Raw genomic sequence first — 6,328 nt, 5'->3', positions numbered from 1 at the left:
ATTTATAGCAGGAATATGTAAATATATGACTGAAAAAGAAAAACAATTTCATTATTCACGTTCTATGAAGCCACACTTGTATTTCTCCAAAAAAAAGAAAAAGAAAAGGTAGAATTTACTGAGATACATCATGTATGTATGTATGTATGTATATGTATGTGTATATATATATATACACAAAAGAAAATGGATATTTAAAAACAGTGCAGATAATTTGATCACTATTCAGTGAACTAGAGCATTTACCAAGATATACCACAGCTAAGTCCTTAAAACACATCTCCAGTTGGCAGTGGTGGGGCACTCCTTTAATCCCAGCACTCGGGAGACAGAAGCAGGTGGATTTATGTGGATTCAAGGTCAGCCTGGTCTACTAAACAAGTTTCAGGACAGCCTGTCAGACGGAGAAACACTGTCTCAAAAAATTCTCCAGTTTTTTTTTTTTTAAGAAATTGAATAGGTGTGTGCGCGTGCATGTGTGTGCGTGTGTGTACGTGTGCATGTGTGTATACATGCAAGTGCCTGAGGAGGCCAGAAGGCAGCACTGGAGTCCCTGGAGCTGGAGTTACAGCTGTTGATGAACCATCCAGTGTGGAAGCTGTGCTCATAATCACTGAGTTATCTCTACAGCACCACATCTCATTCACTCGGAAGAGTGCAAGTCTTATGAAATGCTTTCTGGCAAGAATGGAGTGACCTTAGAAACAACCAAAAGATAACCCAAAATATGCCCCAAACTTGAACCAAACTAGCACCCTTTTCAAGAACTCAGTTCAAAGAAGATATCCTAAGAATAGACACTAGGGGTTTGCAGAGATGGCGCAGCAGTTAAGAGCACTTGCTGCTCTTGCAGTGAACTTGGGCTCAGTTCCCAGCACCCACATGGTGGCTCACTGCCACCTGTAACTCCAGTTCCAGGGCTTCTGATGTCCTCTTCTGGCCCCATGGACAGTGCGTGCAAGTGATGCACATACAGATATACAGGCAGAACACGACATACGCATAGCCTACAAAAATCTCCTAAGATATGAATGGGAACTACAGAAAGAACAGAAGGCTTGGAGTGCATCTCGATGACAGAGTACCAGCTCAGCATGTATGAGGTCAGTTGCCTGACCTGCCACCTCCCCAGTTCTGGATAGAAATCAAATAGAAAATCAAAGCAAAAACTGATTATTTGAGAATGTCCATGAAATTAATGAACTATTCATGTGCATAAAGAAAATGGAAAGAATACATGTTGCCAGTGTCTGGGATTATAACAGGCGCCTACAAGTTCCTCTGCTAAAAGGCAGTGACTATACTTAGTCCCACAAGACTGCTATGAAAGGTGCCCAGAGGTCGCCGGTTATTACCCTAAACCTGCATTCACCATGCGTTCTAGGAACAGCAGTGCCAGTCAATATTTGTGAAGGGCTCAGGCAATGGCTCAGCCAGGAAACTGTCTTCCATACAAGCATGGGGACCTGAGTTCAGATTCCTAGCAACCACCCAAAAGTTTGGCACAGCAGTGTGCCAGTGTGTCACCTCAGCACCACAAGAGCAGATAGGCAGATCCTGGTGACTCCTCAGCCTATCAAAACCAAAGAGCTCCAAGCTCAGTGAAAGACTTCCTCAAAACCTAAGGGGACTGGCCGTCAATATGGCTGAGTCCATAACACCTCTGGCTGCACTAGCCTGATGACCTGAATTCAAGCCCCAGAACCTGTGGGAAAGGGGCAGAAGGGAATCTACTTCCCAGAGTTGTCCTCTAACCTCCGTGTCTGCAACACGGCAGAGTTTCCCTCACATTGCGTATACACACACACAGTCATCCTTTTTAAAAGTGGAGAGCAATTGAGATCACTTGACATTAACTTCCAGACACATGCTGCACACATACATACTTCCCCCATACATACATGCATGCATGAGCACACAAACATTTTTTCTGACAGAGGATGAAAACCTCATATGATGCTGAAATTATACCCTGACTAAGAATAATCATCTTAAGTGTTGCAAAGCTCTAGCTCTGGCTTCCCCTCAGCATCCTAGTCTATGCGATCTCTATAGGAAGAATTCAGGCAAGACACACACAGCCTTGGGTAGATAATAGGTCTCTATTAAAAGGCCAGGCCAGGTATGATGGCACACACCTTTAATCCCAGCACTTGGGAGGCAGAGGCACGTGAATCTGTGAGTTCGAGGCCAGCCTGGTCTACAAAGCAAGTTCCAAGACAGCCTGTACTGTCACACAGAGAAACCTTGTCTAGAAACAACAAACAAAAACAACAAAAAAGGCAAAGTACACTACTCCCAAGGGGGGAGGGACCATTGTGGGGAAAAAGTGGACAGTAGCCACAGAAAGCTAGGCAGCCTTAATATTTCTATTGGCTCAAACAGAAAGCTTTTCCCATACCATTTTTCTGCGTGGGTGACTGACAGGCAGGCCCATTTGGATTAACGCTGAAGGGAGGAAACAATGGTATATCTCTGTTCTTTACCAGAAAGCCCTCTGAGTATGTCTTTATTGAAAACCAGAGATTTGACTCCAATTGCACTGGTGTTTGTTGTTGTTGGGTTTTTTGTTTTGTTTTTCTTTTTGTTTTATCAAGACAGGGTTTCTCAGTGTGGCTTTGGAGCCTGTCCTGGAACTCACTCTGTAAACCAGGCTGGCTTCAAACTCACAGAGATCCACCTGCCTCCATCTCCCTGAGGACTGGAATTAAAGGCGTGTGCCACCACCTCCTGGCTATTTGCACTGTTTTGACTGACAATCGGGGTCCTGCATTTTTGTTTTCTGGTTTTACAAATTGCTACAACTGAGGGATGGGTCAACACTCAGCAACTTTAAAGCCTGCCAATGCCTAACTAGCGACCTAATATTATGGGAACAACAATGCTTCCCTATAATGATAACTTCCTGGAGCAACCCTACAGAGACATGCTGTATGATGAACTTTTCTGAGGAGATGCAACACAGACACACACACACACACACACACACACACATCTACTCATCCCAGAAAGGGAACCCACTACAAACCGAAGTAGTGATTGCATCTAAGTCCAACTTGGTAAACCAATGAGGTTTTTTGGGGTGTTTTTTTTTGTTTTTGTTTGTTTTAATCTGCATTTTATATGTATGTCTAGTGCCTAAGAAAGCAGAAGAGGGTGTCAGATCCCCCCGGAACTTGAGTTAGAGTTAGTTTTGAGTTACCACGAGGGCGCTGGGAGTCTTTCCAGCCCCCAAATGAGTTTTTATTGGGGTTCCTAGCAGGAGTATGGATGAGGGGTTACTTAAAGAGTAGGTATTACAGACATGGGTGCTATCATATCTGTCTTTAACATAGGTTCAGGGGATCCAGCTGAGAGGATTTTGTGGAGAGTGTTCTACCAGCATTCAGTCTTGTTTTTATTTGTATTTGTATGTGTATGGGTATTGTGCCTGCATGTTTGCCTGTGCACCATATGCATGCCTAGTACCTTTGGGAGGCCAGAAGATAGCATCAGAGCCTGTGGAACTGGAGTTGCAGCTATGAGCCACTCAAACTGGGTCTTTTGGAAGAGCACCAAGTGCTCTTAATCACCGAGTCATCTTTCCAGGCCCCTATTATTTTGTTTTGTTAACTACAAACTATCTAGTCCAGGCTAGTTTTGAACTTGTAAGTATCTCCCCACTTCTGCCTCCTGAGTTCTGGGATTAAAGGCATATACCATGCCTGGCCCTGCTTCATTTTTTGAGAGCATCTCTTAATGAACCTGGAGCTCACCTTTTCAACTATTCTGTCTGACCAGCAAGCACCCCCTCCCAGATCCACCTGTTTCCACCTCCCACAACTAGGGTCACAGGCTATAAAGCCTGACTTAATGGGTGCTGGAGATCTGAAGGAGGGCCTCATGCTTGTGCTTTGCATGTGCAACATGCATGTAGCTCGAAGGTGAGGTTGCTAAACACTTTTTTTTTTTTTGGAAAAGGTATGTGGGTAGCTCAAGCCAAGCAAGGATCCTGCTTGCTAAGCCATCCCAAACGCTTACCTGCTCCAGATCTATCTCTTCTTTTGCTTCTATTGGCTCCTTAACGTCATTGAATTTGTACCTCTGTAAGTGAATTTATGTCCATTTAAGAGTATGTGCTCTTAGAAGGTGACCCCTTTATTACAGCTTTTCTTTTCTATGCTAAGAATGGAATCCATGGCCTTAGCACAAACTAGGAACTACTCTATAACTTTTATCATTTATTCCTTGTTTTGGTTTCAGCTTTTCTTTTTTGTTTGTTTTTTATTATTTATTTATTTATTTTTAATTAAAAATTTCCCCCCTCCCATTTCCTTCCCCCTCCCTCCACTTCCCTCCCCCTCCCTCTCCAGTCCAAACTGCAGTCAGGGTTCCCTGCCCTGTGGGAAGTCCAAGGTCCTCCCCCCTCCATCCAGGTCTAGGAAGGTGAGCATCCAAGCAGACTAGGCTCCCACAAAGCCAGTACATGGAGTAGGATCAAAACCCAGAGCCATTGTCCTTGGCTTCTCAGTCAGCCCTCCTCATCAGCCACGTTCAGAGAGTCCGGTTTGATCACATGCTCTGGTTTCAGCTTTTCAAGTGCTTATACCACCTATTACCACTGCCACCCTCACCCTCTCACCACACATACATGCACACGCGCGCGCGCGCGCATACGCATACCTACACACGCACACTATTTTACATTTACTTTCTGCATTTAAGGTGTCTTTTTGGCAGTTCAATCTTATATATCCTTTTTTAAATTACACTTTAGTGTATGTGTATGGGGACAACTTGCTGCAATTGTTCTTCACCTTTCTCCATGTAGGCCCCAGGGATTGAACTCAGGTCGGTCAGGCTTGTAGTCTAGAGTCATCTGAGGAATTGCCCAGATCAGACTGTGGGCATGTCAGTGGAGGACTGTCTTAATTGGAAATTGATGTCTGTGGGTAGGCACCACCTGGGCAGGATGACCTGAGGTATACGAGGCAGCTAGCCAAGCATGAGCCGGGGAACCAGCCAGGAAACAGCATTTCTCCAGTTGCTGCCCTCTGAGTTCCTACCCTGACTTCTCAGTGATGGACCGACTGTGCCCTGCAAGTGTAGTCAAATAAACTCTTCCTTTCTGAGTTGCTTTCGGTCAGTGCTTTGTCACAGCAAAGTGGAGTACACGGACTCTGTTACCACTGAGCCACATCCCGGATAGGACACCGCTGACCTGGAGCTAGCTTTCCAGGCAGATTAGAGGACAAATATTTGGGCAGGGGTGAAGGTGGGTAGACAGGGAAAGAGAAAAAATGTGCCTCTTTTTGACCTCTTCTGTGCAGTGACCTTGTTTTTGTTTACAGATCTGAAAATTTAACATTTAAGCAGCATGCCAGCTGCTTTTACCCTGCCTGCAAGTTGAACTTCCCTAAGTTTTGGTTGTTTTCTTACTTGTATTAGAGTTTTTATTGTTGAGACAAAATACCTGAGCAAAACAGGGAAAGATTTATTTTGGTTTTAGTCCATCATAGTAGGGTGAGCAGCATAGTAGAGCAGAGCTCTTATGTGGTAATCAGAATAGAGAGGGGAGAGGGGACAGGTAGAGAAGGGTCTTGTGAAAGCTCCCCAATGTATTAGTCAGCTTGAGCTGCCCTAACAAAATACTATAAATTTGTTGACGTGAACGGGGAGATGGGGTGGAGAAATGACTCAGCAGTTTAGAGCAGAGGTTCAATTCTCAGCATCTACATGGTGACTCACAACCGGACCTCCAGCTCCAGGGAATTGGATGCCTTCCTCTGGCCTCCGAGAGCACCAGGCATATGCATGGTGCAGGCAAAACCTTCATACATATAAAATATTTTAAACTCTCTATTCTTCTCTCATACAATTCATTCCGACTGCAGCTTCCCCTCCCTTCCCCTTCCACTCCTCTTTCCAGGGATAGCAACCAAAACCAGCATAACATGTTACAATATGACTAGGCACAAACTTCATATCAGGGTTGGATGAGGCAACCCAGTAAGAGGAAAGGGGTCCCAAGAGCAGGCAAAAGAGTCAGAGACACCCCCACTCCCACTGTTAGGGGTTGCACAAAACCCCCAAGCTAAGCAAACATAACATACGTAGAGAACCAAACACAGACTCATGCAGGTTCTGTGATTGCTGCTTCAGTCTCTGAGCCCCTGTGTGTCCTGCTCAGCTGATTCTGTGACTTCAACCCCTCTGGCTCCTGAGAGGGCTTGTGGTGGGGGCAGCAGACCAGAGCCAAGACAGGCTCTCCTCATAGCCCTGAAAGAGACTAGGATTTAGTTTCAGTTCACTAAATGGAACAGAGCTAAACAGACAGTGCTCAGTAAGA

The sequence above is a fragment of the Arvicola amphibius genome, chromosome 8 (genome assembly GCF_903992535.2).
Source record: "Arvicola amphibius chromosome 8, mArvAmp1.2, whole genome shotgun sequence".
NCBI classification, from domain to species: domain Eukaryota; kingdom Metazoa; phylum Chordata; class Mammalia; order Rodentia; family Cricetidae; genus Arvicola; species Arvicola amphibius.
This window is presented reverse-complemented; position numbering follows the sequence as displayed.